The sequence below is a fragment of the Leucopleurus acutus genome (assembly GCF_964270905.1).
Source record: "Leucopleurus acutus genome assembly, chromosome: 18".
NCBI lineage: Eukaryota > Metazoa > Chordata > Mammalia > Artiodactyla > Delphinidae > Leucopleurus > Leucopleurus acutus.
The window spans coordinates 3,032,225-3,052,535 of NC_139160.1; the positions used below are offsets into that span (position 1 = coordinate 3,032,225).

The 20,311-nt window shown below is 44.9% G+C and overlaps 1 protein-coding gene across 5 annotated transcripts in view; it reads right to left on the reverse strand.

The window, feature by feature from the left end:
- SPATA13 (spermatogenesis associated 13) overlaps positions 1-20,311 on the reverse strand; it is a 217,370-nt gene that overhangs the window by 93,608 nt on the left and 103,451 nt on the right. For 2 of the 5 annotated variants that reach the window (XM_082859454.1, XM_082859453.1), the window contains exon 2: positions 10,457-10,660. The exons of 2 other annotated variants lie outside the window; for them this stretch is intronic. The gene's annotated coding sequence lies outside the window, so the exon portion shown is untranslated. Of the gene's footprint in view, positions 1-10,456; positions 16,083-20,311 lie in introns of those variants that run through there. One more of the 5 variants, XM_082859452.1, reaches the window with a different exon arrangement.

Below are 20,311 nucleotides of genomic sequence, written 5' to 3' on the forward strand. Positions count from 1 at the left end.
GTGGGAAGATGGACCAGACGCTCGCACAGCTGAGGCTCCCACACTCTCTTCTCCAATTCCCACCCCTCTCCTGTGTACCTACGGTCCTCAGGACCCCTCCCGTCTGGACTTCTCTCAACGGATCCCCGCTCCCTGATGACTCATCTCACCTCACTGCCCGGAAACGCTACGAGGGACCAGGCTGCCTAAGCCCTGCCCGTCTTTGTAGCTCCATCACCCAGCACGCGTCTGCGTGCGGAGCCCTCGACAGAGGACTGTCCGGGGGTGAACTGCTGCACGTTTAACCCTGCCGCTGCCTCGCTGCATTTGGAAACCGCTCCTGCTATACTACTGCCGACGTGCGACTGCCCGGCACCAATCAAAGGCGCCCTCCTCACCTCCCACCCGACTGCCCTGCAGCCGGGGACGCCGGGACGCCCCGCTCTTCTCCAGGCTCCGGGGACGCCCCGGCCGCCGCTCCACCCGGCGCCGCTCCCCGTCTATCCACCTCCTCATCGGCTGCCCTCTGCTCCACAAGGGGATTTCTGCAGCTCCGTGTGCCCCCCTTCCCTGCTCGGGGATGAACTCTCCTAAGAACCAGGAGCATCTCCACCAGGACCCACGGCCTCTTCTCAGCAGCCCCCGAGACAAGGAAACCTCCAGCGTCTCCTGCTAGCGCTGCCCGTCCTCCCCGCTGTCCACACCCATGGCTTGAGAACACCCCACGTCCCCGCCGTGTCCTCACCTGTCTCCCGCCCTCACACCCAGGTCTCTGTGTCCATGTCCACATGCACACCCCCTGCCTCGGGCTGTGCTACTTCTCACCGAGAGCTGTGATCATTTTCCTGCTCTCCATCCATTCCACACTCAATGCCATGTCCTCAGGGAAAGCTCCTACAGTGTGTCCCCAGTCACAGCCAGCACCTTCCACGCTCCCGTCCCTTCCTGGGTTGAAAGTCAACCTCCCCAGCCTGGTCCTCAGGCCCTCATCGTTCACAGCCGCCCTGACTCACACCGACTTTCATAAACCGTAAGGAACTCCCAGGACGTGCGAGGCTCCGAGCCGGGTGTTCAGGGAGCAGCAGGAAGAACAGGACGCTCTCGTCCGACCCCGTGCGGATGCTCGGGACCTCGGTCCGCCCGCGTCTCCGCAGGTCTGCGCTGTCCCACCCGCACGGAGGCCTCTGTGGCCACGGAGCCTCTCAAAATCCGCTGAGACCCGCCTCCCGTGCCTCTCTTCCCCAGCCACACCCGCCGCGCTCCCCGCCGCCCCACCATGCCCCGGCAGTGGGCAGACCAACTCCGTCCCCTGGAGCCCGAGGCAGGGGACACGGCGCTGAGAGCTGGTGGCTGGGCTCTGCCGCCACATCAGACATGCACAGAACTGGTTCCTGACTCAGAAGAGAACCCGGTGTCCCGGGATGTGCGGAGTGAGTGAACGGCTGCAGCCGAGAGGGAGGAGAGCTCCAGAGCCCCACATGCAGAAGGACGTGCCCTCAGTGCGCTGCGGAGCGGCGGCAGGGCAGAGCCAGGCGGGCAGGTGCACGGCCACCAGGCAGAGCTTCAAGTACGCCGATCGACAGGTCATGGCTGCAGAGAACCCAGGAGTACCGAGAAAAGGCCGTCGATTTGAAAATTCGGAGATCATTTAACTTGGAGTGTACTTTCACTACCTGGATGACGTACATCAAATTATATCGACGAGAAGTAAACGCAGGCAGAGGAGATGGGTGGCTGTTCTCCATGCCTCTGTCAAACCTCTGTAGCAGGAAGCCGCAGGGACACTGGCAGCACGGCTGGCTAGAACCAGAGGCGGCTGCGGCCACTCAGAAAGGCAGCCACCGGACCCTGGGGGGCCACAGCGAGCTCAGTGGCCTCTGGACATGGCCCCCGCACACCCTGAGGCCTCAGAAGAAGAGGTCTGGGCTGGCCTGGAACTCTCCCCTTTCTTGGGACAGTGAAGGAATTCATGGGTCTGAAAGCCTGGACGCCTGGGACCAGTGACAGCACAGGTGACGCTGCTCTGAAAAAAGGAGTTTGCTGCCGAAGTGTCACAATGTGGAGCTCGGCGTCTGCGGGAAGGGCCTCCCGAAGGAAAAGGATTAATACAAAGCTCTTTGTTGATTCTGCCCCGTTTGCACAAACCCGCTCGCACCCACCTAACCCACACCAAGGCCCTTTTAACTGAACAGCAGACGAAGTGTGACTCTGTGGAAATGGAATCGCTTTCTTGATAAATTAGCCAATTAGAACTTCCCCAGGACTCACAGAAGCCAAAGGCACTACGATTTCCTACCCTATCTCTTGGAATTGCTTTCTTTTTCTCTCCATTTGATGGATTTTTTCCAATAGTTCTGTTGCCCATTTCAAACAAATTGCCCTGTGGAGCCCTTCTCTCTAAAACCTGTGTTTCCCATGCAGAAAATTAATGTGCCCACTCAATTACTGTGCTTTGCTTTCACTTCCTGAAATTTAAGTGCAAGATCCTGAAAGGTAACTTCTCTCTAGCGAGGGGGCTGGGCACAGCGGCCTGACTCAGACCCTGATGCCAACCGAGAATCATTTCTGCGTGGTTGAGCTTCCGCCTGGGTGCAGGTCTGGGGCTCTGGGGCACCGGGGCATCACCTTTACTGGGCTGTCGCCGCCGCTCTTGCAACTCGCACGCCCTTCCCTGTCTGAAGGCTGCTTTCAGCCCCTGCAACCGCAGGACATGACCTTGGCATATCCTTGACGTGTCCTCCCCTCCTATCCTTAGTCACACTTCTCGTTTCTCATCACTGGTGAAGCATGGAATTTTCCTGTGGTTACCCCCCAGCTCTCTAATTTTCCACTTTTACTTTGACATTAACTCCACATCATGTGAGCAGGTAGAGGAAAGAGAACCTTTTATTGTCCACACAGGTAAACTGTCACATCCATATCTCCCCACTTGGCGGCGGTGATGGTTAATGTCATGTGTCCACTAGGCTGGGCCATGGTGTCAGTTATTTGGTCAAACGCTAGTCTAGATGTTGCTGTGAAGGCACTTTTTAAAAATATGATGAACAGTTAAATCAGGAGACGTTGAGTCAAGCAGATGACAGGACCCTCCACAACGTGGGTGGGCCTCATCCAATCCGTAGGCGGCCTTAAAAGACTGACGTCTACCAAAGAGAAAGGGATTCAGCCTCAAGACTGCCTTCGGGGCAAGACCGCGACATCAGCTCCTGCTAGACTCTCCAGCCTGGCGAGCTGCCCGTAGACTGTGCTGTTGCCAGCCCCGCAACTGTATGAGCTCATTCCTCAAAGCCAGTCAACTTCTGGGTCTCTCTCGCTCTCTCATTTCAGTTGTTTCTCTGGAAGAAACTGTTAAATCCAGGTAATCGGAAATTTTCAATAAAATGCCTCATACGATCCCTAAAATGCCATGCCTTGTATGTTAAGACCAATGATCTGCTGAAGGTTTCTGAAATGAGAGCATATTCAAAGACTACAGATATGCAGAATTGTCAATAATCATGATGTCAAAAGTTACAGGCTACTAATGGACTCAAAATTGAGGAAGTAAATTATTCCCAGAGCCCTAACTTAATCTGGCCCCTGCACAGCTCAGTCCCTTAATTCTCTGCACTGGTTTATTTCTCACAGAATGGATTTCCAAGTAGCCGTCGAGTAAATTATAGCCTGAATCAGAAAAATCTAAATTATAGGCCCCTAAAAAAATCACACTCGTGGCCGAACGCTGCCAATAAATAAAATCCCTTGTGAAAAAAATCTTCCACAGAGCAAGCAATAAAATTTTACCTGGTGCCTGTCATGTGTCCTGGGAACAGTTATAAACAGAAGCATTTACTGTACATTCTTTGGTCACACAAACTAGCATCTACTCAGCGCCACAAACACACGTCACAGAGAGGTGCTCTGGTCTCCATTATTAGGAAAGGCTTATATTAAGTTACGTAAAGGGGGGAAATGCCCAAATTGGTAATAAATACAATTACAGAGTAGGTCCCCTGGAGAAGCAAAACATAATGTAAAACGAATGCACTTTTCGAAAGACTGATTCCCGGCGCCTGCCCTGAAGGGCGTGATCTATTTCCTGGGGAACAACTCATATATGCCTCAAATTCTGTAAGACTAAAGCAATGCTCACTTAGGTACATGCTACCACTTGACCTTAAACTCAGAACAAAAATAAAACAATGGGTTTTCCTTTAACTCCGATCTCCATTAAGATAACGAAAGAACTATTTCATTTAAAAACGGCAGACTGGACCCATCCTACCTTTCCAAGTCTTCAAAAGGCCACCACCGAGGTCACACCACAGTGGGGATGAGTTTATTTTAGGTCCTGGTCGCTCAGCAGGAGAGCTCAGACCATGAAATTATCAGAGCTTTGAACTTTGTCCTGCGCAGAACACAAAAACCCACCAGTGCGATTTGTAGGTTCATGCTGCTGCCCGGCATTAAGTTAATGTATAACAACAACTACACATCAGAGAGAAAAGAAATCAACAAGTTAAATATACACTCCAGAAAAACCTTAGCTAGCAACAACAACGAGAATGTGATCATCTTGGCCATGCCGCCGGCCCTATCTGTACGTTTCCCCCTCTTTCCCGTACATGGGAGGGTGCCTGCTTGGGACCAGGCAGTGGGTGTGTGGACAGGTGACAGCTGGGCCCACCTGTGACCCAGTCAACAGGGGCGGTTCTGTTCAGCTGCATGGTTTGGGTTTCAGGACAAAAGCAGTCTGACTATTGGGGTTCGGGTAGAACCAAAAATTCTTCCCAGAGGATTTTCTGTGGGAATTTCAACATTCAAATGAGTTGAACACTGATTTCTCAAAATGAGTCATTCACAGTGAGCACAGATACCAGATACCTATTCAAAATCAGTCATTCAAACATGGCAGTCAACACTGCCATGAATAAAGGAGCCAGTCATTATATATGAGGTGATTTGAAAACAATAATGAATATAATTCAACTATCAAATTACTACATGCTTTTCTTTCTAGTGTGAAATGTAAACTCAGGTTTTTGATGGGAATCTTTTATATCTACTTCCCCATGGATGTTTAAAGACACTGTAATGTAAAATGTACAATGAAAATCTAAATGGAGATGATGTCTGCCATTGATTTAAAACATTCCTATAGTTAAGTGTTCAGGGAATCATTCTTTGTAGTCCACTAAGACAGAGGATCATTCTAAATTTTAAATTGCTTTTTAGGATAAAAAGATGGTAGTTCATTAAAATCCCGATAAACATTCACTAAACCAATAGATAGAAGTCTTGAATATTAGTTGGCATGTTTGAAATAAATACATCTTCATCGATATCCAAGAAAAGGATAGGTAACTCTTCCATAAGATGTTATAAAATTAATGTATAATACATCCTTGTTTACTAAATAATTAGCCCCCATTTTGTAAACCATGGAAATCACATTTCTCAGATCATTCTACCAGAAGAACAAGAATCCTTCTGAATTCCTGTAATCTTTATTTTGATAGAGAATCACAGGTGGATTGTTAAAGGTTTATTTAGGCTATGGGGGAACTTAATATGTTAATTAATAAAACTGAATGGTTTTTTTTGCTTGTTTTTTTTTTTGCGGTACGCGGGCTTCTCACCGCTGCGGAGCACAGGCTCCGGACGCGCAGGCCCAGCGGCCATGGCCCACGGACCCAGCCGCTCCGCGGCACGAGGGATCCTCCCCGACCCGCCCCCCGCATCGGCAGGCGGACCCCCAACCACTGCGCCACCAGGGAAGCCCTGAATGATTTTTAATACGTCTTAAAAAATAAAAGAATCAGCTAGTGACTCTTCACTTAGTACTTTATGTAACTTCTCACAACAGTCCTGTGAAGGAAATTTGCTTTTCTGGGTGATTTTTAACAAGTTGCCTAATCTCCCCGAGCTTAGTCTCCTCACAGGGTGCGAGTACTAATGTCTGCTCACTGTGTTGTATGTACGAAGTGAACCAATATATGAAAAACCCAGGTAGCACCATTTCAGAGGATGCTTACATGATCATTTTAAAAATCGCACAGGGCGGGCTTCCCTGGTGGCGCAGTGGTTGAGAGTCCGCCTGCCGATGCAGGGGACGCGGGTTCGTGCCCCGGTCCGGGAAGATCCCACGTGCCGCGGAGCGGCTGGGCCCGTGAGCCATGGCCGCTGAGCCTGCGCGTCCGGAGCCTGTGCTCCGCAGTGGGAGAGGCCACAACAGTGAGGGGACCGCGTACCGCAAAAAAAAAAAAAGAAAGAAAAAAAAAATCGCACAGGGCAAAATCAGGATTTGAACGAGTGCTCTAAATTTCCAATCCCAGTGTGGAGAGCACTGCGGGTCACCTCTCTTCCTCCCCCAGGCCAGTGCGCCAACAGGTAAGGCCACCGTCAGCCAATGGAGAGCGTTATAAAGTAATAAATGCCTCGATTGGGATCTCTGAAAACTTTCCATGTAGGAAGAGTTCCAACTTTTGGACATGCCGCTTTTTTGTCTACTAAGTTTAAGGAGTGAGGATGCCTGGTCAGATGTTTCTAGTTCTGCCACCAACCTTGGTTTGCTTTGATGGCATTTTCCACAGGGAAGAGTTATGTCTGCATGGAAGGAAGATTCTATTCATTATATTTGACTTATAGGTGAAAAATGTATGTTCAGTTTGTGTGATTTTTGAAACACTCAGCCCTCTGCTAAAACAACCTCAACATACAAATGAAAGAAAACGAAATGAAGAGATTTAGATTCAGTAAGAGAAAGAACCCAAGAGAGTACTGGAAATAATAACTCAAAAAAAAAGAGGCTTTAACCTTATTGCTAGGAAGTCATGTGTGCATGTAGAAATCTTTCTCTACCTTTGCCGGCCAGTTACCATGAGCAGGAAATATATGTGAGTAGACGTCTTTCCTGAGAAGCTCCATAAAACCCTATCCCAAATGCAGCAATGACAATCATGGTGCCCCTCGCCCCTGTGAGGCCCCCACCAGCACGGAGAACAGTGCCACGACATGCAAGTCACTGCGGTACACACCCCCAGCCCACCCCCCGGGGTCTCATCGGGCGCGTGTGGATGGACTAGGCCTCGTTTAATGGGTCTGCTTAACGACGCAGAACACAGTGAGTCTTCTAATGCCAATAGAATCTGCACGGCAAACTGTAACCCCATTAGTAGCACCCAAATTACTAGAAACGAAGGCTTTGAAAAATTAAGGGATACAGCTTAAGGGAGGATAAAGACAGGACCATAAAAATCATAGCACTGAAGTCATGCTACTCTCATCTTTACACTAAGGGTGGTGGGAAGACTCAGCCCTTCTAGAAATAGCTTGCATGTCACCCAGCCAGCCTTCCTTCCCAAGGCGGGATTCCTCCTACAGGGAAAAAAAAAAAAGAAAGAAACCGAAGAGGAGTTTTCCACAAGTAGGTTAATAATTTCAATGCAACTTTTCTCTCAGACATGTATTGGCTGCCAGGCTATACCAGGTACTGATGACAAATACGGGAGCACAATCACTTAACCCTCAGCTCTTACTGAACGCCAGCTCCTGTGTGAGATCAGGAAGCGGGGAAAACCACACGCCAGGGAGTGCCGGAACTTGGGCCCAGGCCGGCTGACTCTGGAGCCCACGACCTTAGGCATTTCCTCAAGGGAAAACTACATTCTTTTACAACAGCTTCCAGAGACATTCCAAAGAATTATTAGAAAAAAAGAGTACTCCTTTGTCAAAGAATTTAATGAGGAAAAATTTCAGCTAATCAGCTGTTAAAATTTCGTATACTGAACTAAATCATCTATTATTTCAAACAAATACTAGAATATGGTTAATACTAGATAAATATTCAATATGAATATTAAAATATGGCTAATATCAGCTTCATTCTTTAAAAGGAGCTTAAGCCATCAGTTATAACAGTCATTATTTATTGGTAACTAACTGCACAAAAAATTGGGGGTTTGGGGGGAAAGGGGAGTAACTGTTAGTGGGCATGGGGGTTTCTTTTTGGGGCAATGAACGTGTTCTAAAATTGACCGTGGGGATGATTCGCATGACTCTGTGAATATAATAAAAACAATTTAATTCTGCAGTTTAAATGGATGAGTGGCACAGTATGTCAATTATATTTCTTTTTTTTTAAACTGTAGTTGTATTAGTTTCAGGTGTACAGCAAAGTGATTCAGTTATGCATATATGTCTATATTTTTTCAGATTCTTTTCCCTGATAGGTTATTACAAAATATTGAGTATGATTCCCTGTACTATACAGTAGGTCCTCGTTGGTTATCTATTTTATATATAGTAGTATGTGTATGTCAATTATATTTCAATAAAGCTGTTTAAAAAAGAAACAAATGAGGCTGGTGGCTTTGCTGTGGTGCCAATTCATTCTTTTATTTTTAATTTTTATTTCATATTGGAGTATAGTTGATTAACCACGTTGTGTTAGTTTCAGGCGTGCAGTCCACTCACTCTTAATAGAGTAAGCAGGTGGTAACAGGCAGGAATGGTGAAGAATGAACCACAGGGTTACAATCTCAGCTCAGCCATTAGACAGCATGTGTCAGCTCAGGTCATTATTTAAACTTTCTGATCTTCAATATGTGCATCTTATGCGGACAATAACACCCTCCCAGCACTGCATGGTACACAGTAAGCATGCTTGTTATGGTACCTGTTATTACTAGTTCTATTAATCACTATATACAAGTAGTGTCATGTACACACTGCTATATTTAAAACAGATAACCAACAAGGGCCTACTGTACAGCACAGGGAACTCTGCTCAATGTTCTGTAATAACCTAAATGGGAAAAGAATTTGAAAAAGAACAGATACATGTATATGTATAACTGAATCATTTTGCGGTACACCTGAAACTAACACAACATGGTTAATCAACTGTACTTCAATATAAAATAAAAATTAAAAAAAACAAGTCATGTCCCAATTGTGGAGTAAAACAAACTCTTACTACAAGAAGACAGATGCATGTTTCTCAGACGTTTCTAAAAGATCTCTATTTGTGGCAGCCATATCATAAAGCAGCTCAATGAACTGCTGCTAACTCAACGCACGTTGTTAAGAGCACGCTCAGGACTGGCAGGCACGGGCTTTCAGCTTGCATTTCATACATCTCGTGCCTTTTGGCCTACACGGGGAGTTTTTTAAAAACCGAGTTCATTTTCAATATTTAAGAATAGAGAGATTTTGGGCTTCCCTGGTGGCTCAGTGGTTAAGAATCCGCATGACAATGCAGGGGACACGGGTTCGAGCCCTGGTCCTGGAAGATCCCACATGCCACGGAGCAACTAAGCCCGTGAACCACAACTACTGAGCCCACGAGCCACAACTACTGAAGCCCACGTATCTAGAGCCTGTGCTCCGCAACAAGAGAAGCCACCGCAATGAGAAGCCCGTGCACCGCAACGAAGAGTAGCCCCTGCTCGCCGGCTCGCCGCAACTAGAGAAAGGCTGCACGAAGCAACGAAGACCCAACGCAGCCAAAAATAAATAAAATAGAATAAATAAAACATAAAAAAAAAGAATAGAGATATTTCACTTGCATTAAGATTTCTGGATTCTCTTGGAAAATAAGAAAGTTTGCTAACATTGGGCCACCTTCCCTTGGGACCCGACAGGCAGAACCTACTGAGTTTCCATCCAAACTGCATAGCTCCTGTTACATGCCTGGCCCCAAAAGGCAAACGCATTTGCAACATTGGGGCTGTCACAGATACAAAGACCACCGGCCACAGCTCTCTACCCACTGGAGCTCAGAGACCAGCCAGAGATGCCAGTGAAAACAGCCATAACTAAATAGGCGGGGTCCCTTATGATCAGCCAGATTCACTTCACAGACAGGGAAACAGGCTCAAAGAAGTTACGTGATTTATCTAAGGCAGACCGTATCAGCCAGACCAACGGATACACGCCTGAATTGTTATAGAGGCGTTTGATCACCTTCTTCCAAATAACTCTAAGAAGTTAATGTCGCAGTTAAAAATGATGGTGAATCAGGGAAGTAAAGCGGTGTCCGTGTCCGCCATGCTGTGATTAACTGAGGAATAACAAAGAAGTTGAATAGACCATTTTCCACTTCTTTTTCTACTAGGAAGAAAGGAGGAGGCTGGTTAATAAAATGATAAACAATAAAGCATGAGCTTGTTATTTTTTAACAATTCAGTGTCTGTCAACCACCTATAATGGAAGAGAATGTAAAAAATGAATATATATGTTTATATATGTATGTACAACTGAATCACTTTGCTGTACACCTGAAACTAACACAACGTTGTAAATCAACTATATTCCAGTAAAATCTTTTTTTTTTTTGGCCGCCCCATGCTGCTCGTGGGATCTTAGTTCCCTGAACCTGGGCCTCCTGCAGTGGATGTGGGGAGTCCTAACCACTGGACCACCAGGGAATTCCCAATAAAAATATTTTTAAATAAAAAGTAAAATATCAAAAATAGATTATCAACCAGTCACCTACCGTTTATTTAGATATATGGAGCTTCTTTAGAGAATTAACAGAAAACACGGTGATTAAATTAAAGAGCCCCACGGTGACAGAAAGAAGACAGGACCATTTCCAGGGATCATGCCAGGTTCCTGTGTGCTTAATCTGTCCTTGGACTGGCCTGGCCCCATTAATCAAAGCAACTGGTTTTCTGGGAGAATAACATGTTTTCGTGATCTGAAAAAGAGATATTAAAGGGAAACTATGATGTCATTGTGAAAAAGAGAGCAAATACTATGATATATTTAACTGTATTTTCTCACTTTTTGTTGTGTTACATGAAAAGTAATAGACCAAGGTCTTTGCTGCCCTTCTATAGTTACACCTGGTTAAACAGGTTAAACTAATAGTGTGTTTACAAAACGATGTGAGGTAACTTCAGTCCTGACACTGATACCGGATCTGTTTGTATTTAAATTCAACATGACTTACGTAGATATTCTTTATATAGTTGTGTTACTGAAAAAGTGATGTAAATAAAACTTTTCAGTATACATGGAAGCTTCTATTTTTCAAGAAATAATACATAAAAATGTATATAAAGTCTAAGAAATTTACACTTGGCCTCTATCTTTATAACAATCAGACTTGAGAAAGAAAAAGTACACCAGGGGCTAAGCAAAGCCAGATCTCCTGCACTCACTTCAGTGCCTGACACACAGGAGACCTGCAAGAAATGCCCGGCTTTCAATTGAAAGCGACTATGCAACCATGTAATAAAACAGGTTCCCCGCACAGCATATTCAATACTGTTTTTCATATTTAAGTGGCAGCATCTGAAACTAAAATAATCTTCAAGGTGTAATTTATTCTTATGTTTTCCAGTAATCAGTCTTTGTGGAAGCCATTGAGATGTCTAGGTTTTTGTTCTGTGGGAGAATAAAAAATACTTAAGTCCATGTCTCTCTAGTTTATTTTTATATTATCAGGAACTAACACCATATCTGGAATAGAGGAATTACATAACAAACTTTTTAGAAGAGATTAATAATATAGCTTTTATGTCAATAACCCATGACTCTGCTCTAGATCTAATTAAAGGTTGAATACTTAATAAGCAATAAGCCAGTTAACTAATAAATACTATTCAACAAGAGGTAATGTACACAACCTTGAAATATATCCTTTTTCTCCAGTCCTGGTCAGCAACTTTAGCTGCCTGACCTCTAATTTTGAGATCAAGCATGGTTTTCTTCAGACTTTCTAATCCTAAAACAATGGTGTAATAAACTGGCCCTCTGGTACCTACATTTTCAATAGAGAATATAAACTCTACTCTTTCCTTGGATGGTTGTCAAAGTTGCCCTAAATTGGCAATATGGAGTTTTAGTCTCCTTATTCTTGCCAGACAATATGATTTCAAATTCTTCACTGTCTAATCCTCATTCCCCTTCCCTCACCAGAAAAAAACAAAAGCAAGAAACAAATAATAACTATTAACATCACTACAACAAAACACTCCATTTCAGGATTAACAGCATTAACCAACAGGATTAGACAGTTATAGCAAACTCCACCCTACAGCAACAGAATATATATAGTCTCCTCAAAATGCACATAGAACACAGATCAAGACAAACAATATTCTGGGCTATAAAACAAACTTCAAAAATTTTTCAAGAACTGAAATCATACAGAATGTGTTCTCCAACCGTAATGGAATCAACTGGAAATCAATAACAGAAAGATAAAAGGAAAATCTCCAAACATCTGGAAACTAAACAACACACTTTTAAATAATCCACAGGTCAAAGAGGAAGTCTAGAGAGAAATTTAAAAAATACATTTAACCGAATAAAAATGAAAATGAGAATGCAACATATCAAAATTTGTAGAACACCGCTAAAGCAGTGCTCTGAGGGAAGTTTACAGCATTAAATAAATACATAAGAGAATAAGAAACTTCTCAAATTGGTAGTCTAAACTCCCAACTCAAGAACCTAGAGAAAAAGCAAAATAAGCCCAAAGCAAGCAAAGGAAAGAAATAATAAAGGCAAGAGCAGATATAAAAGAAATAGAGAAACAGCAAAAATCACTAAAACTAAAAGCTGGTTCTTTTAAAAGAGTAATAAAATTTACAAACTTTCTAACAAGGCTGACAAAGAACAAAGAAAAGAAGACACAATATACCAATATTAGGAATGAAATAAGGTAACACTACCAACACTGCAGACATCCAAAAGATAATAAGGGGGGACTTCCCTGATGACACAGTGGTTAAGAATCTGCCTGCCAACGCAGGGGACATGGGCTTGAGCCCTGGCCCGGGAAGATCCCACATGCTGCGGAGCAACTAAGCCCATGAGCCACAACTACTGAGCCCGCCTGCCGCAACTACTGAAGCCCGCACACCTAAAGCCCGTGCTACGCAACAAGAGAATCCACCACAATGAGAAGCCCGCGCACCACAACAAAGAGTAGCCCCCACTCACTGCACCTAGAGAAAGTCCACACGCAGCAACAAAGACCCAACGCAATCAAAAATAAATAAATAAATAAAATTGATTCTTTAAAAAAAAAGATAATAAGGGAATACTATGAACAACTCTATACACACAAATTGGACAACTTAGACAAAATGGACCGCTTGCTCAAAAAACAAAAACTACCACAATTCACACAATATGAAATAGGTAACTTCAACAGACCTTAACCATTTATGGAAATTGAATATGTCATTTCAAAACTAAGAAGAAATCTCCAGGCCCAAATGCTCTCACTGAAGAATTCTACTAAATATTTAAGAAAGAATTAACACCAATTCCACCCTTTGTCATCCAGGAAATGGAAGACATTTTCCATTCATTTTATGAAACTAGTATTACCCTCATACCAAAACCAGATAAACCTAGTACCCTAGTTTACCACCACCACCACCAAAAACAAACGAAAACAAAAACAAAAACCCAACTACAGACAGACCAATATCCTTCATGAATACAGACATAAGAATGCTTAATAAAACAGAAGATAATACAGCAATATATAAAAATAATTACAACACATGACCAAGTGGGGTTTATTCCATTTGGGTTTATTCCAGGAATCCAAGGCTGGATCAGTGTTTCAAAATTAATCAATATAATTCATTATATTAACGGGCTAAAGAAAAAAATCATATGATCATATCAATCGATAGAAAAAAAATCGATAAAATTCAGTCATCATAAAAAAAAGCTCTCAAAAAAATGGAATAGAAGACAATTTCCTCAACTCGATAAGGAGCATCTACCAAAACCCTACAGCTAACATTATACTTAACGGTGAAAAGACAGGATGCTTTCCCTCTAAGATCAGAAAGAAGAGGCAAGGACTTTGCTCTCACCACTCTTACTCAACACAGCATGAGAAGTTCTAGCCAGTGCAATAAGGCAAGAAAAGGAAATGAAAGGCATACAGCTTAGAAAGGAAGAAATTAAACCATCCCTATCTGCAGATGACATGACTGCCTACATAGAAAATCCCAAGAAATCTACCAAAAAACTCCTAGAACTAATTAGTGAGCTCTACAAGGTTAAATAATACAAGTTAAACATCCAAAAAAAATAATTATTGTATTTCTATATTCTAGCGATGAACACATGGACATTGAAATAAAAAATACAATACCATTTACAAGTGCTCCAAAAAATGAAATACTTAGGTGTAAATCTATGCAAACATGAACAGAAATTCTATGCTTAAAACTAGACAATGCTGATGAAAGAAATGGAGAGACATATTGTGTTCACTGACTGGAAAATTCAACATAGTAAAGATGTCAATTCTCCCCAAATTCCAGCAAGATTTTTTTGTAGATATGAGAAGATTATTCTAAAATTTATGTAGAAAGGGAAAGGAGCTGGACTAGCTAAAACAATTTTGAAAAAGAATAAAGTGGGAGGAATCAATCTACCCAATTTCAAGACTCATAGCTCTAGTAATCAAGACTGTGATACTGGCTGAGACACACAGCTAAATTCAACAGAAAAGAGAACTCAGAAACAGACCTACACCAATACGCCCAACTGATTTTTGATAAAGGTGCAAAAGGCATTGAACAGAAGAGGGATAGCCTTTTCAACAAAAAAAGGGGCTGGAGCAATTAGACATCTACAGGCAAAAACATACAAACAAACAAAAACCTCACAAAAAACCACAACCTAAATCTCACACCTCATACAAAAACTAACTCAAATGGGTCATGGACTTAAATGTAAAACTATAAAACTTAAAAAACAATAGAAGGAAATCTTCAAGATCTAGGGCTAGGCAAAGAGTTCTTAGACTTGACACCAGAAGCATACTCCATAAAAGGAAAAAAATCAATAAATTAGACCTCATCAACACAAAAAACTTTTGTTCTGCAAAGGACCCTGTTAAGAGGTCAAAGAGACAAGCTGCAGAGTCAGAGAACATATATGCAAGGCCCATATCCAAAGAAGGGCTAGTATCATCTTCAGAGAATTGTGTTGAGTAAGAAAAGCAATACCTAACACACTGTATGATTCAAATTTTATAACATTTTTGAAATAAAAGGACAACACAAGTGACCCTCTTGGTGATGGAAATGTTATTTATCTTCATGTATCAATGTTAATATCCCGGTTGTGATGTTGTATAATATCACATAAATATCACTGTATTTTACCATGCATGTGAATCTATAATTATCTCAAAATAAAAAAGCTTAATTTTTTAAATTAAATAAGAATTTAAAACTCTCCACGAATACAATTACACATTGCCTTAACTCTCGAATTCCCACTCTCTTCCGCCAACACTTGCCTCTTCTGTGTCAGACGCTGACTTTTACCAATGTTAGTCCAGCTAAAGAAAACCACCTACGCACCACTGCTGCGTCTTTCACACAACCAAACACCAGGACTTGGGTATTTTACAGAGACCTTTCCTTGACCATCCAAACCTCATGACTGACGTAGACAGGTTCAGCCGGAGAGCCCAGGACAGATGCCAGAAGTCTGAATTCGCGCGTAGATACCCCGTCAAGCACCAGCAAGCAGGTGTGGCCACCTCCCTGCTGGGCCATCACCGTAGTTACCAGCCCTCTATGACCACTTCTTTGAAACCATCCACCTCACCCTGGTAACATTTCCAGCATCTGGTCCTCCACACAGAAGCAGCAGGTGCTCAGATCTGTCCCACAGGTTCTGAGATGAGGGCCACCACTCCCCCGTCTCCCTCCGCCTCTCGCCAAGGCAGCACGGAGCACACGAGGCAGCCAATGGGCAGCGCATTCCAAGGGCTTCTGCACTCAGATGGCACGCTGCCCTGGGAACCCGAAACCACCCAGGTCTCCTCCCGAGCCCTCAGTGAGTGGATCCCGACATGGGGCTGAAGTTCTCGCTCCTCTAAGGTAAAAGCTGTGGGATCCTCCCAATGGGGAAATAGCTTTCCATCTAAAAGCCCATGAGAAATGTGTTCCAAGTTCATTCTTTCTGAATCCTGCAACCGTGAGTTTGTACAAGGAAGAGAAAAGTTCATTAGCCAGGCATGTCATGTGTAATAACTGGTCACTGCATGACCAGTTCTCTTTAAAACAATCACATAAAAGAAACTCTTCTGTTTGGAAGAAACAGTAAAATACACACACACACACACACACACACACACACACACACACACACACACACACACGATTTCAACAGCATTATGTTTTTTTAAAAAAATCCTCTCTCAATAATGACCAAAGTGCTTCCCAGGTCTTTTTAGTTGACCCAGAAGCACACACAGAGGAGTGGCTGCTCTGGGTCCGGGTGACAAGGGACCAGGAACTTTCCTGCTGAGCCAACCTTCTGTTCCTCCTGGACCGATCTGCACAGATGGCCACTATCTTCATCTCAGAAGACAAGTGTTCCAACTGACACAAAGCCTTCTTAAAACTCCCAGCCCAAGAAAAACAGAGGCACTGTGTGGAGAGAAAGACCTAGTTCTACAGAAACAACTTTCCAGGAAAGCCTAGAAAACAGTACTGTCCTACTGACAGCAGGTATTTCCTTCTTCCCTAGAGATTCCTCGTCCCAGCAGGGAAGAGTAACCAAAAGAGATTGGTGTACCCACCCACAGAAATGAAAAAAAGGATATTAAAGTCCTGTAGTAGGAAACAAACAGAAACATAATCATCTAGTTGGACAATACGAATTCAGTAATCCAGCATACGCGCTGGAAGTTAATAAGCCATTCTGCTTCAGAATAATCGCCACATGGGGTTTGATTTAATTAATCTCAGCAGGCTTGGAAACAGCCCCCGGGAAAGCAGTGGGATAAACTTCCTTCAGATGTGCTAGTCTGAGAATGTAAGTAGCCACACTACCAACTCGACATCTTTAGGCAGCGGCAGTGGCACCGTACGCTTTGACCTGTCCACCCGCAGGCACTCATCTTGTAATGCTAGAATATTCTTGCTTCCGTGTCCCACTTGAAGGCTTCTGGGTCAGCACCCACTCAGGGTGAGCACCTTGGATGAGGGGTCGGATTAGAAATAGAGACTAGGAAAAGCAGGGAGAGTTCCTGCTTCCTCCGACGAGATTACTTCTGTATCAGAAGGAAGGCAGACGGTGTTCTCTCAGCCCGAGTACTTTTCCTAATTTTGAGTGGAGCCACGGGCGGCGCAGACCAGCAGATGGAGGGGGAGAGCGGGGACTAACGGAGCATCCTCTCCTTTCCTCTGGGTACCCCGTCCCTGGGAGCAGAAGATTCTAGCCTGAGAGAAAGTCCAGAGGAGGTTAACGTACATCACTCCCCTCCAACCCAACGCAGAATCTAACAAGGGAAGGCGGAAGGCGAGGCTGGAGGGAAGGAGTTAGCCGAGACTGGACAATGCCAGCGCCTCCCCCGGCCAGAACCACGACCGTGTTTATGGATGGACCGTCCCTCGTCCCAGTGAGCACTGTCATCATCCATGAGCACAAGACACTCTGCCAGGCACGCGGCAGTTCAGGAGCTGAGTCTGGGCACAGGGTCTGCCTTCAGTCGGCTCAACCATGAGCGGAGCTGTTGACACTGATGTTGTCGGGTGAGGACAGCCATTGAAAACACGAATAGAGGGGCCCCCCTGGCGGTCCAGTGGTTGACTCAGTGCTTCCACTGCAGGGGGCGTGGCTTTGATCCCTGGTCGGGAGATAGGATCCCACATGCCTCACGGTTGGGGGGGGGGGCGGAAGAGGGACGGGAAGGGGAGGGAGAAAGAAAGAAAAGAAAAAGAAAATCCCAACGTTCAGCCCAATTCCACAAGCTGCAGGTTTACAAATCAGCCTTCTCCCTCACACCTTGCCATGACGTGTCGTCAAAAATGAATCAGCAAAAGAGGCTGCCACTTTCCTTATTCAGACTCCCCCTGCTTCATGTCTTAGGGGGGCCAGGAGTCTAGACCCAACTTAGGCGCTCAGGCGGGAACGTCACTGGTTCCAAGACACACTGACTCAGCAGAGCACACAGGCTGGCCCTACCCTAGACCTACACACACACACACACCAGAACTGGAGCTGGGCCGTAAAAGTGAAGTCCCCCGTACTTTTCTGGGAAGTGCACAACACCACGGTTGTGGCAGAGCAGCCTGAGGACTCAGAGAGATGCTCCAACGCCAGCGTTGGGCTTGACTTAATAAAACAAGCAGCCTCTTCAGTAAGATGGGCCACTCAATCCACTCTGGGGAGTTTAGATTTGTTCAGAAAAGTCAAAGGTAGAAAAAGCAGAGAAAGCAGGTCTGGCAGATCTCAGAACATACCATTTTGAAGAATATTGTTGACTTTTCCCCGTATATCCTGGATTATTTCTTAACCTCAGATTCTTAAAGCTAAAATATATTTTTATCTTGTCTCATTTTAAACACCTAATTCTTTGCGATATAACTGAAGCTGTAGATATTCATATATCCCCTCCTTCTTTATTGTTTCAAATGAAGGTTTGGGGGATGTTATTTCAGAAGGCTCCATGGCACATTTAAGCCCGGGCAATTCCTGGGAAGGCCTGTATTTCTAAAGCCTATTCAGTCTGTGGGTAACACCATTCATAATGTTAAGACCACACAATGGAGGCTAGTCTTTACCATAATACTGAGCTGCTTGTGTGCTGGCTACACAAAAGTTTCCCCGGTGGTAGATTTTCACTTAGTAATCAGGCCGGAGCAGCACAAATATAGAGAATCAACTACTTCCATCTGCGACACACACTGAAATGCGCTAGCGGCAAGCTAAGAGTCCACATCGGTTCCTCGTGCGCCCTGCATGGCAAAGCAGAACCAAAAACAGAACCTAACCTTTCCACAGGAAGAGGACAAACCATAAACTCGAGATACGAATTCCCCCATTTCTCACTTCTTTAATTCATTTGGCCAAACCACTAGGACAGACTCTGGACTAAAAGAAATCAGAAAACCCCAGACCTTAAACTGGATTGTGGATTTCATCCTGAGGGTGCTGACTGTGGGTCACTGACTCCCGGCTCCAGGCAAACTGGATTTTAATAACTTGTCGGATATTTTAGGATAATTGTTGCATGGGGTTTGATTTAATTAATCTCAGCAGGGTTCAAAGAAGGCCCATGGAGTCAACAAGAAAAATGTCCTTCAGATGTTCTATTATTAAAAGTGGAGTAATTATGTCACCAAAAGAGACAGGTACAGAGAAGGCTGCAGCTATGCAGTAAAACCTAAAGAGACACTTTTTACACGCTGACGGATACGCTTGTCCCTCCACATAAGGGATGAAACTGCCAGCCTGGTGTCTGATGCAAAGCAGATCCTCGTCAACATTCGCTGAATTAATAAAACAATGAACGAAGGTAGGATGAATATGTGACAGGACAGGTATGCAAAAAGACTGTATGTTATTCAAATAATGGTTAGAAATACATAATTTATAACATAGTGACATTTAGATCCTAGAACGGGGGTCCCCACCCGGTCCGAGGCCTGTCGGGAACCAGGCTGCACAGCAGGAGGTGAGCGGTGGGCAAGCGAGCAGAGCTTCACCTGCCGCTCCCCATCCCCCCTCGCTCCCATCCCCCCTCGCTCCCCATCCCCCCTCGCTCCCCCTCGCTCCCCCTTGCTCACAATACCACCGGAACCATCGTTGAAAAACTCCCACCCCCATCGTGGAAAAATGTCTTCCACAAAACCAGTCTCTGGTGCCAAGAAGGTTGGGGAACACTGTCCTAGAAGACAGTTCAGGTGCCAAAGAGAGATCAAGTCCAGAGATGTTTTGTGTGTCTGAAAACTGGCGGCTGGGACTTCCCTGGTGGGGCAGTGGTTAAGAGCCCTCCTGCCAATGCAGGAGACACAGGTTCGAGCCCTGGTCCGGGAAGATCTCACGTGCTGTGGAGCAACTGAGCCCGTGCGCCACAACTACTGAGCCTGCACTCTAGAGCCCGCGAGCCACAACTACTGAGCCCGTGCACCACAACTACTGAAGTCTGCGCGCCTAGAGCCCGTGCTCCGCAACAAGAGAAGCCACCGCAATGAGAAGCCCGCGCACCGCGACGAAGAGTAGTCCCCGCTCGCTGCAACTAGAGAAAGCCCGTGTGCAGCAACGAAGACCCAATGCAGCCAAAAATAAATAAACAAATTTAGAAAACTGGCGTCTAAGTTCAAATGACAGATTAGGGCAGGGTCAGAACCCTAGGGGGGCCCGATTCCCATTTTCACTGAAAAGCACCGCTCCTTCATGATTTTAGAAGCTGGTTATACTCCGAAAATTCATGTTATTCTGCACAGAGGAGGGAAAAGGGTGTCCCGTGTTGGGAATGCTGGCCAGGGGGTGGCAGCCCGTGTGCTCTGTTCACACAGGACCTCTGTAGTCCTGCCCAGCGGATGCTCAGAGAATCAGACCT